The 17,078-nt window shown below is 38.9% G+C and overlaps 1 pseudogene; it reads left to right on the top strand.

The window, feature by feature from the left end:
• The first annotated feature begins 14,986 nt into the window (after nt 1–14,986).
• LOC142434920 (mortality factor 4-like protein 2) lies at nt 14,987–15,734 on the top strand (annotated as a pseudogene).
• The last annotated feature ends 1,344 nt before the right edge of the window (nt 15,735–17,078 follow it).

The following is a 17,078-nucleotide window of genomic DNA, read 5'->3' as shown; positions in this document are numbered from 1 at the left end:
TGAAAAGCAAGGATGACACTTTGAGGACTAAGGTGTACCTGACACAAGCCATTGTATTTTCAATTGCCTTATGTACATGTGAAATTTGCACATTGAATAAGGAAGACCTAAGAAGCATTGATGTATTTGAATTATGGTGCTGGGGAAGACTGCAGAAAGTGCCACAGACTGTCAAAAGACAAGCAAATCTGTCTTGAAAAGGTACAGCCAGAATGCTCCTTAGAAACAAGGATGGGGAGCCTTATCTCAAGTATTTGTGCATAGAGTATCAGGAGGAATAAGTTCCTGGAAAAGGACATCATGCTTAGTAAAGAAGAGAAGCAGCAAAAAAGAGGAAGTGCATGGATAAAATGGATTGACACAGTGCTTGCAACAATTGGTTCAAACAAGAGCAGTCGAGGATGGCACTGAATCAGGACGTATATCGTTATGTTGTACATAGGGTTGCTATAATTCAGAACCAACTCAATGGCACTCAAAACCTGTGTCAGAATCAACTTAATGTCACACATGTGAAGCTGTTGTTTCTCAACATGTCCTCCGGATAGGTTTATACACTTTGAAGGCAGCATCTCTGTCTCTCATGTTTAGATTCTAACGCTCCCCAAATAATTCTGCACTCTTTCACATACTCCACCTCAAAATGGCAGTTTTGACATCCCGAAGTGACCAAAATCATATTTCTCTTAAATGTTCTTTGAGTTTCAGGAACAAAAAGAAGGCTTAAAGCAAGATCGGGGTGTGGGGTGGATAATGTAGTTTCCTCATGAATTCTAGCAGGACAGCCCTGACTACACTTGAACAATGAGCAGGTGAACTCTAGTGATGGAAAAGTTCCTCTTAACAACTTACCTGACCTTTTCCTCACCAATGTAATTTTCCAATTTTCTAAAACTTCTTCATTATCGGTCTCCAAAATTGTCCCTTTTCCTTTGAGAAAAATCTACCATAATTATTATTTTGGGATAAAAAATAGTAGCCATAATCTTCTGAGTTGACCTCTCTCCTTGAGAGAGGCCCAACAAATATTCTCAGACACCACTGTTTTGATTAGCTTTTTAAAAGCACCCTGCTGAGATGAAGACAAATCTATTATTGAGGGAACTTTGCTGAAGCTATCCACAGCCAGAGCTATGTTTAAACATGTTTTGTTCATAATAGACCTGTATATGTATCAACTGGGTCTCTGGTAGTGATATTCTTGACTTACTGTTGTATCATCTTTGGACACATACCTATATACACAACTTGTTCATGTGGAATACTATATACCAGCAAAAAAAGCACTTCATGGCATTGATGAATCTGGAGAACATTATGCTACATGAAATTACCCAATCACAAAAGGATAGATATTATATGAGATCACTATTAAAAGGTGTAATCCTTTTTATGAATATCTGTATCTTTTAAAAATTTTTTATTCTTTTTAATTTTTTTAAATTTTATTTTTAAATCATTTTATTGGGACTCATACAACACTTATCACAATCCATACATACATCAATTGTGTAAACTACACTTATACATTCGTTGCCCTCATCATTCTCAAAGTTTGCTTTCCGCTTGGGTTCCTGGAATCAGCTCTTCATTTTCCTTTCTCCCCCCTCCCCTTCCCCGCTTCCCTGTAACTTTAATGAGAAACACTGGGATAGAGCAAAAAGGCCAGACCTCTTCCACCTGGGACCTGAGTTCTTCCAAGGCCTTTTCTATCACATCATGAATATTCTACAAATCCGTATCCCATATATGCATATTGTTGATCATCAATTACTAAATCATAATCTCAAGAATGATGTCCAGGAATCTTAATTTTAACAACTTCCTTCAGATAATTCCTATTCTCTAGTTCTGGTCTCTGATAATCTGTAAAATGATTGACCTATATTAAAATGTATCTAAATCCATTCCTGAATTGCTTATATCATCTTGAACTTCTCAGCCTCAATCTTCCTTTGATTTTTCTTTGCACATTTCCTTTTCACTTGAACAATCTCTTTTCCCACTTCCCTAGTTACTTCATGTGTTCATCTACAGAGATTTCTAAAAAATTGATCATAGCATCCAGGAAAGTTGGAACTTACTACTAACGCAGATATCTTTTACTCCATCTTATTTTTATAGATAGAAAATTGAATGCCAGAATCATGAAATAACTGGCCTAACGTAAGACAGCTAGTTAGTGGCCTGCTTAGGACAAGAACCTGGGTCTCTTGATTCATTTTCCAAGATTCTTCTCACTAGAGGAGGAATAATTGCCTTGAGAGAAGACAAACTAATAATTTTTCATATATTCTACAAGTAAGAACAAGTCTGGGATGCAAAAGAAGAATTTTGGGGAAAAATAGTGAGTTTTTGAAAGCTTGGTCTGTTAAAGAAATTTAACTTTCAACTGCTGTATTAGTTTTCATTTTCCTTTCTTTCTCGCCAGAAACAATAAAATGACTTACTATTGCAAGGAGACCAAGGCAAGATATTATGCTTAAATCTGAGATTAAATGATCCACAACTTCTGGTATACTGAGTTTACCAAATTATTTCTGAATGCCATAGACCAGTCATGTGATCCTTGTCAAATCATGGTGAAACCCTGTCAGTCAGTTTCTTTATTTTACAAGGAGGACTGTACTCAGAGTGCTTAGACAGAGACCAATATGAAAGCAATAGCTTTTTAAAAAAAGATATATTTAAGGGTTGGCTGTGAGTAATTCAGCGACTACATTTTACAAAGGATTAAATTGGGACATAGGTGAATGGACCCCTTCATTGCTTCACCCTATAGCTTGGATAATATTCATGCTTGAAAATGAAATAAAAATAATTGCAAGATCAATAGAATATTAGAGAATGAAATAAGAGGAAAATCTTCCTCCTGCTGATATGTTCTCCTTTTAAGTAAGCCCCCTGGATATTACCAACAGATTCGTTAGAAGGTGTGCATGAAAGAGAGAGACAGGGTAAGAAATTGATTGTTCAGATATATTTTGACAAAAAAGAAGTAATTGTAGGGGGGGAAGGCAGTTGGACCTGGTAAAGTCAAGCAATTTGGGTGAAAAGAACATGTGAAGGAGAAGGTGCCAAGGGTAGATGGAAAATAACATGTGCCTGGCCAAGAAGCTTTAGTTTTTTTGTTGTTTTTTTTTTTTTTTTACTGAGAACAGTGGGAGATAAACGAATAGTCTCCAAGGTGCTTTGTAAAATAAATCATAAATATCTAGATGCTAAATTTTAGAAACAGCTGACTTAATTCACTCCATTCCTATTACAATAAGTCTGACTGGCATATAAAATTCATATGCCTGGAAATACTGGTGTGAAAATTACTTTTGGGCTCTTGCTTGAATATTTACTTGAATAAAGAAGACCAGAAACTACCTTAAAACACAGAGAACCAAATAATTTCCTTCTTCATAAAAGATTTCAAGACCCAGATCCAGTCTAGGGTAATTTGTAAGTGTTTTAGTCATTCAAGAAGGCCACAATCCATGTATTCATCCAGTGTGTCAAACACATTTGCCCACATGCTGCCATCATCATTTTCAAAGCATTCTCTTCCTACTTTAACCCCTGATGTCAGCTCACCATTTCTTCCCCCTTCTCTCCACTGCCCACCCTCCCTCAAGAACTCTTGATAAGTTATAGATAATTATTTTCATATCTTACATCATCCTCTGTCGCCCTTCACCCACTTTTCCATTGTCGGTTCCACTGGGAAGTGGGTTATAGATTTATCCTTGTGATTGATTCCCCTTTCCCCCCACCCTCCCCTAATCCTCCTGGTATCTCTATTCTCATTGTTGGCCCTGAGGGTTTTATCTATCCTGGATTCCCTGTGTTGCAGCAGGCTCTGATCTGTAGCAGTGTGCATGTTCTGGTCGAATCCGATTTGTAAGGTAAAATTGAGGTCATGATAGAGGGATGAAGGAAGCACCTAAGAACTAGAGGAAAGTTGTGTGTTTCATTGGTGCTGTGCTGCACCCTGACTGGCTCATCTCTTCCTTGTGACCCCTCTGTGAGGGGATGTCCAATTGTCTACATATGGGCATTGAGTCTCCACTCCATGCGCCCCCCTCCTCCGCCATTCACATTGGGCATGATTTTGTTCTGGGTTTTAGATGCCTGATACCTGGTCTCATTGACACCTCACGATCACACAGGCTGGTGTGCTTCTTCCACGTGGGCTTTGTTGCTTCTCAGCTAGATGGCCACTTGTGTATCTTAAGCCTTGAAGACCCCTGATGCTATACCTTTTGATAGCTGGGCACCATCAGCTTTCTTCACCACATTTGTTTATGCACCCATTTTGTCCTCAGCAATTGTGTCAGGAAGGTGAGCATCACAGAATGCCAGATTGTAGGAATGAAGTGTTTTTGTGTTGAAGGAGTACTTGAGTCAAGGCCCAATGTCCATCTACAACCTTTATTCTTAACATATAGATATGACTACATGGTTCTATCCCTCTTGCATGTATTTATATTTATGTACATGTATGTATTTAGACCTCTATACATCTCCTTTGCCTCCTGGTTCTTTCCTCTATTCCCTTTTACTTTCCTTTTGTCCCACCATCATGTTCAGCCTTCATATGGGTTTAGTAATTCCTCGCTGCCATATTGGCCTTGATTAAGCCCCACTAGGCACCCTATGCCCTTCTGTCCATTGATTTGATTTTAGTTCTCTTGTTGGTCCCTTGTACCCCCCTTTCCTTTCTCCCACCTCCCCTTCTCCTGTATCCCCCCTAGAACCATTGGTCCCGTTCTTTTTACCTCCAAATTATTTACTCCACCTATCTTAGCTAGATAGACATGCAGATACATTAATAAGTGCAAAAGCCTGGCAAAGCCAAATAAAACAACAAAAGAAGTCAAAACCAACAAAACAATAAAACAACAACAACAAACAACAGGAAGAAAGTCACTGACAAAAATGGAAAAGCCTATAAATAGTTCAAGGTCTGTTTGTTGGCCGTTCCGGGTGTTTTCCAGTCAAGTCTGATGGGGTGCCACACTCTGTCCCCCAAATCTATTTTTGGTATTCCCCAGAGATTTCATCACTTTGTTCCTCTTGTTGCTCTGTTGCATGCCCTTAGTGTTTCGCCCCAGCGTGATGGGGTCAGATTGTGCACAATTTCCATACTGTGTCTCTAGTATTGCCCCCGCACAGCGCTATGGTTAAGTGGTGGACTTAGAGTGTCTCGTGGTGGGATGGGCCCTATGGTCCTCTATGTGCGTTGTCAGCTTTGAACAGGAATATCATCCTCGGGGCTTGGTGGGTCAGAGTGTCCTTCCCTCCTTCTCCATCCCCTTCGTTTCTCCTGTGTGCTCCAATCAGACGCGTCCCTCGCCCCAAGCTGTAGCCCCAGTGCTGTCCTCAGAAGTGCATACTTTTGAGGGGGAGTGTGTGTCCATAAAGTTGGGATTTGCCCCACACCGCAGACCTTTCAATTGGTTCCCTATTACATGCTGGTATGTTGAATTCACCTCTTGGTGCATCGTGTTGAAGTCTGGTCTCTCTCTCCCTCTCCTGTGGAGATATAAACAATAAAGTCCCCTTGGGTGGGTTAGTGCCTGATTTCGCCCTACCCATGTCTTGTTTTTCTTTCTTTACTCCTCTTTTTTAGTTGAATGCCATATGTATCCTGGGATTGGGTTAGGCCCCTGCTATGGTTGCTGGACCTCACCCCTGGGATGTATGTATATGGTGGCTTTTCCCCAATGGCCCATTTTTTAAAGCTTACTTCAGTGGACTCATGTTGTAATTCTCATTTTGTGCTTGGCTTACTTCACTTAGCATGATTTCCTACACTTCTTACCAGGAGGCAATGTACTTCATGTGTTCACCGATTCTTTTTAGGGATGCGTAGTAATCCACTGTATGTACGTATCACAGTTTTTGATCCATTTGTCTGTTGATGGAAACTTAGGTTGTTTCTAATACCTTGCAATTGTGAAGAACTGTGCTGTGATGAAGACTGCAGCACAGATGTCTGGCTGTGGTTTGTTTTTTGCCTCTTCTAAGTATATGCCCAGCAAGAGGATTGTAGCTCAATTTTCATCTGTTTTAGATATCGACAAATCAATTTCAATAATGGCTATATGTATGTACCTACAGGTCCATGAGCAGTGGACGAGAGTTTCTATCTCCCCACAGCCTCTACAATAAAAGTTACTTTCTGATTTTTTGAATTGTGCAATCTCTGAGGGTGTTACGTGGTATCTCATAGTTGTTTTAATTTGCATTTCTTTTAGGGCTAATGATCAGGAACACTTTCTCGTATGTTTATTGGCCATTCAGATTTCTTCCCCTGTGAAACTTCTGTTCAGGTCCTTTGCCCAGCTCCTTAGTGGGCAGTTAGTATTTTTATTCTTGTAAGCTTGTAAAGTATTGTAGATTTTTGTAATAAGACCTATGTCTGATGTGTCATTGCTAAAGATGTTTTCCCAGACTGTGGGTTTTCTTATTACTCTCTTGGTGAATTCTTTCAATGTACACAGGTGTATTATCTTCAGTCTATCCCACTTGTCAGTTTGACTCCTCTGTATTTGTATGCTTTCCTATAGCCTATGTATTCCCTGTGCCAAGGTTCTCAGCTTTGTCCCAATATCCTCATTAATATCCCTAATAGTTTGGGGTTTTACCTCAAGGTCTGTGATCCACCTTGAGTTTATTCTTGTGCATGGAGTGAGGTAAGGTCTTGCTTTATTTTTATGCAATAAGATATCCATTTTTTCTGGCACCACTTATTGAAGAGAAGGCATCTGCTTCCCATTTGATATTTTTGGAACCTTATCAAAGATTAGTTGCCTGTATGCTGTTGTTTTTATTTCTGGGTCTTCAGCCCTTTTCCATTGGTCTAAATATCTGTCATTATACCAGTACCATACTGTTTTGACCACTGTGGCTGTATAATATGTGCTAAAGTCAGGTAGAGCAAGACCCCCCCACCCCTGTCCTTCTTATCGAGAAGTTCTCTGCTAATTTTGGGTTTCTTCCCTCTCCTTATGAAGTTGGTAATTATTTTTTCCCCAAATCTTTGAAGAAGGATGATGGTATTCTTGTCGAAATAGCATTCAGCTTATTTAGTGCCTTGGCAGAACTGACATCTTTACTATATTGAGCCTTCCAATCCTTGAGCATGGGATAACCTTCCATTTGTTGAGGTCACTCTTGGTTTCCTGTAATAGTGCTCTGTAGTTTTCCTCGTACAGATCATTTGTATTTTAGTGAGGTATAGCTCTAGATATTTCAGTTTGTGCTTGGCTATTCTAAAGACTACTACCTTTTTAATTGCCTCTTCTTTGACCTTGTCTGATGTGTATAGCAGTCAAACAGACTTCTGTTTGTTGATTTTGTATCCTGCCACTCTGCCATATTCATCTATCACTTTCAACAATCCACTTTTGGATTTTGGGGGATTTTCAATATATAAAATCATATCATCTGCGAATATTGATAGTTTCGCTTTTTCCTTCCCCAGACTAGGAGTGAAGAGTCTTTGATAGCCTCAACTTTAATGTCTTTTCTTTGTCTTATGCTGTTAGCTAGGACTTCCAGTACGATGTTAAATAGGAGTGGGGTCAAGGGGCATTCTTGGCTGGTCCCCTTTTTCAGTGGAATTGTTCTGGACTATTCTCCATTGATTACGATGTTTGTTGTTGGTTTTTCATATATACCGTATATACTCGAGTATAAGCCAACCTGAATATCAGCCAAGGAATCTAATTTTACCACAAAAACTGCATAAAAATGTACTGAAAAACTCGGCTTACAGATGAGTATATACGGGAGTCTGTATAATATTGAGAAATTTTCTTTACATTTATATCTTCTTGAATGTCTTAAACAGGAACGGGTGTTGGATGTTGTCGAATGATTTTTCCGCGTTTATCAATACTATCATGTGGTTCTTATAATTTTTCATGTCAATGTGGTGAATAATTCTAATGTTCTATTGTATGTTGGACCATCCTTGCATCCCTTGTATGAATTCCACTTGGTCATGGTGAAGTATTTGTTTTATATGCTTTTGTATTCTTTAAAAAAATCATTTTATTGGGGGCTCATACAACACTTACCACAATCCATACATGTATTCATTGTGTCAAGCACATTAGTGTATTTGTTACTATCATCTTTCTCAAAATATTTGCTTTCTGCTTGAGCCCTTGGTATCAGCTATGCTTTTGTATTCTATTGGCCAGTATTTTGTTAAGGTTTCTTGCATCAGTGGTTATTAGAGATATTGGTCTATAGTTCTCAATTCTTATGGGATCCTTGCCATCTTTTAATTATCAGAATTATACTAGAATCATAGAAAGAGTTTTCCATCTTTTTCTATGTTCTGGAAGAATTTGTGTATGATTGGTGTCAGTTCTTTCTCGAATGCTTGGTACAATTCTTCTGTGAATCCACCTGGCCCAGGGGATTTATATGTTTGGTAATCCCTTGATAACCTTGTCTATTTCTTCTATTGCTAAGGGTCTGTTGAGGTTCTTGGCATCCATCTGGGATAGTCTAGGGAGGGATTGTTTTTCCAAGTATTTATCTATGTCTTCAAATTTGTTGAATTCGTTAGAGTACAGGCCTTCATATTATTGTGTAATTATCCTTTTGATTTAATTAGGGTGCCTTGTAATGTCCCCTGTTTCATCTCTCATCCTGGCTATTGAAATTTGTTCCTTTCTTTCTTTGGTTAGGATTGCCAGTGGTCTATCAATTCTGTTAATCCTTTCAAAGAACCAACGTTTAGCTGCATTAATTTTTTCGGTAGTTTTCTTCTTATCCTTTTCCTGTATCTCAGCTCTGATTTTTATTTTTCTTTCCTGTTGCTATTAGTAGGATTGTTCTGTTGACTCTGCTCTAATTGGTGTAAGTTTTACACCACCATAAGTCTCTCTTCCTTTTTCATGTGTGCATGCATTGCTATCAGCTTTCATCTGATAAATGCCTTTGCTGTCCCAAAGGTTTTGGTATGTCATATTTTCATTCTCATTGGTCTCTAGAAACTTCCTGATTTCATCACTGATCTGGGACAATACCCACTCCTTTTGCAATAGAGAGTTATTCATCCTCCAATTGTTTTCCCTTGTTTTCTTCATCATCCTCTTGTTAATTTCCAGCCTTATGGCATTGTGGTCAGAGAGAGAAGTCTGTATGATCTTTATGTGCTCAGGTTCAACTTGTATCCCAGCATGTGGTCTATTTTCAAGTATGTTCCATGTGGGCTTGAAAAGAATGTGAATCTCTTTGCATTTGAGTGGAAAGCTCTAAATATCTATCAGGTCAAGTCATCCAATGGTGCTGTTTAGATCTGTAGCCTCCTTGTTAAGTTTCTTCCCTGTGATCTGTCATTTTCAGTGAGAGGTATATTAAAGTCACCTATTATAATTGTTGAGCCTGTGATTTCTTTTTTCATCTTTTGGAGTGTTTGATTTATGAATTTTTGGGTCTCTTGTTGGGCTCGTATATATTTATTATGCTTACTGGTTCTTGGTATATTGTTCTCTTGAACATTATATAGTGCCCCTCCTTGTCTCTTGTTATGGCTTGTACGTTGAGATCAATTTTGTCAGAGATTAAGATTGCTACCCCTGCTTGTTTTGTATTGTCATTGTATGGTATATTTTCTCCAGCCTTTAATTCTCAAACTGTTTTTGTATACAAGCTTGAGATGTGTCTCCTGTAGGCAGTAGATCGATGTGTAATGTTTTCTAAGTCAGTCTGTTAGCCTCTTGAAGCCTGCTTTTTATATATGAGCATATGGAGTTTACAGTAGGACAGGTATTTGGAATTTCATTTTGTTTTTAAGATAGAGGGGAGCTATTTTTTTATTGACCTATCTGCTCTTTCTTATTGAGTAACCCTCATATTCAGTGACATACTGACTAAGAGGCCAGCCAGGGAGCAGAATAAATTGAAATGATCCACAGAAGCATGAGACCCATGGCAGAGATCTCATTAGCACTTTGACTCAGCCAGTGGATTCTAATGCAACCTCCACTCGAATGGCTGTGATGGAATTCCAAGACTTAAATTAAAGCTACTAAAAAAGAACAATATTTTTCACAACATAAGTTTGGTGCAGGGAAAGTTCTATTAATCATAAGCACATCAGTTCAGTGTGATCATTCTTTTTTTGTGCATTGTATTGGGCACTTTTATTCTGAAGACATGTATCCTTGAGGTTTGGGAAATTTTCGAATTATTTATTGGATAAGTTAATCTCCAATACCTTTCTGAATTCTTATTTGGTTGATATTAGATTTCCAATTAATTCTTAAATTTATTATCTCTTATCTCCCATTTTCCATATCTGTAATTTTGTTTTGCCTCTTAAAATAATGATTACTCTAATTTAGTCATCTAATACTTCAATTAAACATCTTATTTAGTCTATCCTTTTCTTTAAAGAAACAATTTAAAACTCATGTTCCTATTCTTTGTTCTTTTTCCACAGAATCCTGCACTTGTTTTATGGATTCAATAATTTCTTAACCATCTGAATATATTTACATTTTAAAAAACCCTACTGTTAAAACTGAATAGAATTACTTGGAAATATTTAAATGTAAATTATATACACACACAGGCACACACACTGTCATTAATTCAAGTCTGCCTCATAGAGACTTTATAAGCTAAGCTATAACTGCCCTTTTTCGAGGCTGCAAATCTAGTAGAAAAGTTCTTCTTTCTCCCAAGGAGTGGCTGGTGGGTTCACACTGCTAAACTTGTGGTTATCAGTCCAACTTGTAATCCACTATGGCACCATGGTTCTGTGAGTGTATGTGTGTGTTTGTGTGTGTGGTAGGTGCAAAACCAGTGACTCTTGTATGTGTATGTGTAAAGAAATATTTCTTTTAATAAGGTTCACACAGTTGCAGAAATGGGTAAGTCCTGTCTGGTTTAAGTCTATGGGTGAGATGTAAGTTAAAGACTTCTGACTTCTGTAGCTGCCAGGGTTGATGAAAGCAGAAAGCGGGAAGACCACAGGCTGGTAGATGCTGAACTGAATCAATCCAAGTTTGTCAGTCCACCGATGGCTCCTGGGATGGCCAGGCAATCAAAGAATAAGATGCAGGCTCCATATCTACCAGCACAAGTGTGCTAGCTTCCACACACTTTAGATATATTAAGAGTGGACTACATCCCGAATGGAACCGCACGCAATTGTATAACAAATCATCACCACTGACTTATGTTAATAAATTCAGAGGTCAGTGAGCCAGATGCAGGATCTAGGTCAGCCAAAAGTAAGTAAGCTTTTCCATAGAGTCCGTTTACATAGGAAATGGGCCACATTTCTGAGAACATTTCAATTGTATCAGCACTAGGACCTGGGTAAGGGTCATTCCACCCTCTTATTCCATTAGGGCTTACAAATGATTAGTTTTGATTACATTGGGTTAATTCAGGCCCTAGGAGATTACTAGGTGTTAACTTCTAAATCACTTAAAATACTGGCATAAACAAGTTAACACAAAATGTAACTATCTCAATAGGTTAAGTCACAAAGCAAGTGTCAATAAATTTTAAAACATTGAGGTACCACAAAACATTTCAGATTACAATGTTATAAAATTAGAAATTAACACTAGGAAGATCCAGGGAAGAAAACCAAATAATTTCCTAATTGGTTTCAGCATTGAAATCAGCATAGAAAACATCTTGCTTAAAAATTACTGGGTAATAGATGACATTTTCAAAATGAAATGAAAAAAAAACCTTCCTTGAATCAAATAAGAATGGAAACCACATACTAAAGCTTTGGGCACAGAGTGATTTATTTATTTATGTAACAGCATTATTGATATGTAGTTTAAATATCATATATTTCAGTCCATCAGTCATATTCAAAAGAGTTGGATAATCATCAACACCACAATAAAAATATTAAATCATTTTACTGGGGGCTCTTACAGCTCTTATAACAATCCATACATCTATTATGTCAAGCACATTTGTACATGTTGCCATCATCCTTTTCAAAACATTTTCTTTCCACTTGAGCCCTTGGTATCAGCCCCTTGTTTTTTTCCTCCTTCCTCCACCCTCCTACCCTCATTAAGCCATGATAAATTATAAATTACTATAATTTTCATATCTAAAACTGTCTGCTGTCTCCCTTCACCCACATTTCTGTTGTTCGTCACCTGGGTGGTGGTGGTGCTCTATGTCGTTCACTGTGATCGGTTCCCTATTTCTCCCCCCACCTATCCCCTACCCTCATCTGTTGCTATTCCATTATTTTTCTGGAGAGATTCATCTGTCCTGGGTTCTGTGTGTTGAGCGCTCTTCTCTGTTCCGGTGTACATGCTGTGGTCTAGCGGATTTGTAAGGGAGAGCAAGGGGGCCGGGGGGTACGGGGGAGAATTAAAGAACTAGAGGAATGGTGTGTGTTTCCTTGGTGCTACACTGCATTATGACTGGCTCCTCCCTTCCTTGTGACCCTTCTGTGAGGGCATGTCCAATTGACTACAGATGGGCTTTGGATCTCCACTCTGCGCTCCGCCTCTATAGTATTGACATGATTATTTGCTCTGGGTCTTTGATGCCTGATATCTGATCCCATTGATATCTCATGATCATATAGGCTGGTGTACTTCTTCCATGTGGGCTTTGTTGCTTCTCAGCTAGATGACTGCTTGTTTATCTTCAAGCCTTTAAGACCCCAGATGCTATATGTTTTGATAGCTGGACAACATCAGCTTTCTTCATGACATTTGCTTATGCACCCATTTTGATTCCAACAACAGTATAGGGAAGATAAGCATCTCAGAATGCCAGGCGATTAGAATAAAGTGTTCTTGCATTGAGGGAGTACTTGAGGAGAACCTTAATGTCTCTCTGCTATCTTAATACTTAACATATAAATATATGTACATAGATCTATGTCCCTACCATTATATAAAAATATATTTACACATGTATGTGCCTGTATTTGGACCTCTATAAATGTCCTTTGCCTCCTAGTTCTTTCCTTTATCCTTTTACTTTCCTCCAGTCCTACTATCCTGTTCGACCTTCGTTTGGCTTTCAAGTAATTCCTCTTGGCTATATTGCACTTGATCAAACCACATGAGGCATTCTACGCCCACCTTGCCATTGATTTTAGTTCCCTTGTCCCTGGATTTGTTGGCTTCCCCCTTCCTTTCCCCCACCTCACCCTCTCATCATGGCCCCCCAGAACCGTTGGTCCAATTGTTCTCTCCTCTGATAACAACAAAATTTAAGACCTTTATTCTTCCTTGTACTCTTTATTGTTAGTTCCTCATTTCCTGCCAACCACCCCCCATCCACACAAACACCGCACCTCCACCACCAATGCCATGCCCCTACAAAATTAGTAATCCAGTCGCTGGCTCTATAGATTTACCCATCCTGAATTTTTTATATAGAAAAATATACAAAGTCAAAACAACCCAGCAACGACAGAACAAAACAGAGACAAGCCTGAATTTAAAAAAAATTAAAAACAGTGCATCAAAAGAGAGAAAAAATGATAAGATGTCATATTTTAAACTAACTACAAGTGCAATAATACACCCTACAAGGTACTCTGTCTGATAACAAGGCCATTCCCATCTCTGGTGCATAATCAGAGGGGTTTCACATGGGGGCACTGCAAATTTGCTTTGAGTTTCACGGTTATCCATAGCCTTCTGAAAACCGGTGTCTGAAATTTAAGCTCTAATACTGGGGATAGAGCCAGTCATAGCAATTAACATAGGCATCTAAAAAGAAAAAAGAGCAACATCAACACTTTAATCCAACATCTCCAATAATTAAAAAGACTAGTAAAATCAGTTTGTAGTCAACAGAATAAAGAAATAATAAATATTAGAGCATAAATAAATGAAATAGAAAACAAAAACAATAGAGAGAATTAACAAGAACAGAAGTTTGTTCTTTGAGAGCATTAGTAATATCAATAAACCACTGGCAAAATTTTTAAAAAGGAAAAGAAGGCGCAAATAACACTAATAAGAAATGAAATTGGTGACATCAAAATAAAACCAACAGAATTAGAAAGGATAATAATAGTATCATAAGGAATTATACTACAACAAAATTAAAAACCTAGAATAGATGGATACATTTCTAGAAACACACCCCAACCTAAACTTGCAGACTGAGGTGGAAAATCCTACTAGGCCCATGCGAAAGGAAGGAATCAAACAGGTCATTAAACGAAAAAACCTGTAAACCAAAAATAGTCTTGGCCCAGAGAATTTCACTGTTGAATTATAACAAACATCTTAAGAAGAGATGACAATTTCTATTCAAACTATTTCAGAATATAGTTAGGGAGGGAATACTCCTGAATTCCTTTTATGAAGGGAATAGAGGTCCTGTTCTCAAAGCCAGGCTAAGATGCCACTAGGAAAGAAAATTATAGATCAACAAATCTCATTAATTTAGAGCAAAAATGTCAAAAAACTAATTGAATCAAACAACATATAAAAATTATATATCGTGACTGCAGCCTAATTGCATTGATGACGTGTAATCTCTCATCCAATCATTTGCTTATGGAACATTCTAAAATTTAGACTAGATGGATGTGGGCCTAAACCCACCTCCAGGGTGACCTGTCTGCTTTAGTGTATCAGTTGCCAGAGAAACCTGGCTTTACTATGGCAGTTGGAGGATCAGCAGTGAAAACCTATCTGCTGGTGGGGAAGAGTTGGAGTCTAGTTTCAGGTCAGCATCCGAAAAGCTAAGTTTGTTGTGAACTAAGGATCAGAAGATCTGATACTGGTTACAGAATTATCCCTCATTCCACAATCTTGGCTCCCCAACCCATCCTTCCAAACCATGCCTGACTATCTGTAAGAAAGTTTCCTCTGAGATAACACTAGAAGTTCTTGGAAGGGGAAGAAGGAAGAAGATGATTGGTTGAAATAAACACGGGGATGAATGACTTCCAGAAAGAAGGGCTGGCAAACCAAAAAACCCAAACAACAACTGGAAGCAACGTGCAGAGATGAGAGGGGCCGCCTCAGGAAAGGAGACAGCTCGTCCACAGCAGAAGAAGCTGGGGCCAGCTCTTGCGGGCAGATTGGGGGGGGGGGGTCGCTCTGCAGAGAATCCTCCTTCAGGATCCCACAGAAAGGCCAGAGACTCCTGGGACACGAGCTGGTGGCAGTACCAGTGAAGCACCTCAGCCACCTCGGAAGAATAGGGCCCGGGCACATCCTACTGTGGAAAGCAAGGTAAAGGTGAAGATTCCTGACGAATTAAAACCACGGCTGGTGGAGGAAGGGACTTAGCAGGCAAAGAAGCAGCTGTTTCAGCTCCCGGCTAAGATGCCACCCTGGAAGAGGACGCAACTTGCAAGAGATCTCAAGGAAACGTCGCCAACAAGGCGTGTGCGGGTGATGACGTTGTGGAGGGAATAAACGAGTATTTCAGTGTGATCCTGGGCACTCAGCTGCTCTACAAATCCCAGGAGCCCCAGTATGCCGAGATCCTCATGGCTCACCTTGCCGCTCCTAAGTCTCTGCTTTTATGGTGCACCCCACCTTCTGAGATTATTTGTAAGTATCGGCGCGATGTTGGCTTACACGCCCCTTGATGAAAAGAGCCTGGCATTATTGTTGGGCTATCTGCATGATTTCCTAAAATACCTGGCAAAGAATTCTGCGGCCCTGTTTGCTGCCAGCGATTCCAAAGTGGCTTCAGCTGAGTACCACCGCAAAGCCCTGTGAGGGTCTACCGACCACTCGCTGGTAATGTCTTTTTCCCTTTGTTCTTAGTCTTTTTCTTGTATAGCTGATGTTTTCTAAAGTTGTTAATGTACCACAGGGGTGATGTTTAAATTTGTTTTCTGACTGTTTCAAACAGAAAATAGAAGGGAGTGTAAACTCCTTTTCTCATTTCAAAGTTGCTACCAGTGTGCGCAGTTATTAGACAATGAAGAAACCTTCAGTAGAACATTTTATTGCCTAGCTGACAACATTGCTTTAGTGGTGGTGATTATAGCTATCCCTTTGACACTACACGATTTTCTGATATGTGTTAATGCTAAGAGACAAAATATCCTCATTCCTAGTGCCAAAGGTTCAACTTAATTTACATAACTGAAAACCCATGCATTTGTGTTCTTCCCTCTTTCATTTAAACATTTTTTTCTGCCTCATTTTTTGCTGCTTCAAGTAAAGCAGCCCATCCACTTCAAGGATGGCCGCCTTGGTTCTGAGGGCACTCGAAATGTCACTGAAGAGGATCTGATTTCTCTGATTGGAGTTGACCATGATGAGCTGACTTGGGTAAAGCCTGGGGATCTTCACTTACTGATGGACACAGCTCATGTGAGGAGAAACAGGTGGGGAAAAAAAATCTCCTAATGATCTCAAATTGGAATTTATGAAGTATAACACTAGGAAAAATGGAAGTCCTCAAAAATGAAATGGAATGAATAAAGGTAAAGATCCTAGGCATTAGTGAGTTGAAATTGACAGGTATTTGCCATTTTCCATAAAAAAATCATATGATTTACTATGTCAGGAATAACATAATCAAGGGGAATGGATTACAGTTATTGTCATAAAGGACATTCCAAGATCTATTTTGAAGTATAATACTGTGTGATAGGATTATATCTATCTGCTTTTAAGGAAATCCAATCAATGCAACTGTTATTCAAGTTTATGCACAAAGCACAAAAGCTACTCATGAAGAAATTGAGGAATTCTACCAACAACTCGAGTAAGAAATTGATCACACTGGCACTCAAGATACACTGATAATTATTGGCAATTGGAATGCAAAAGTTGGAAACAAACAGTAGTTGAAAACTAATGCCTTTGTTATAGACATGAACCTGGACATGATAGAATTTGGCAAGACCAATGACTTGTTCACAACAAATACCCTTTTTCAACAACACAAAAGGTGACTATACAAGTGAACTCCATATGAAACACACAGAAATCAAATTGACTATAGCTGTGGGAAGAGATGGTGGAGAAGCTTAATATCAGCAGCTAAAACCTGGCCAGGGGCTGACTCATGGAACAGGCCATTAATTGCTCATATCTAGATTCAAGTTGAAGATGAAGAAAATTACAAGTTCA

This window comes from Tenrec ecaudatus, chromosome X (assembly GCF_050624435.1).
Source record: "Tenrec ecaudatus isolate mTenEca1 chromosome X, mTenEca1.hap1, whole genome shotgun sequence".
NCBI classification, from domain to species: domain Eukaryota; kingdom Metazoa; phylum Chordata; class Mammalia; order Afrosoricida; family Tenrecidae; genus Tenrec; species Tenrec ecaudatus.
This window is presented reverse-complemented; position numbering and strand designations above follow the sequence as displayed.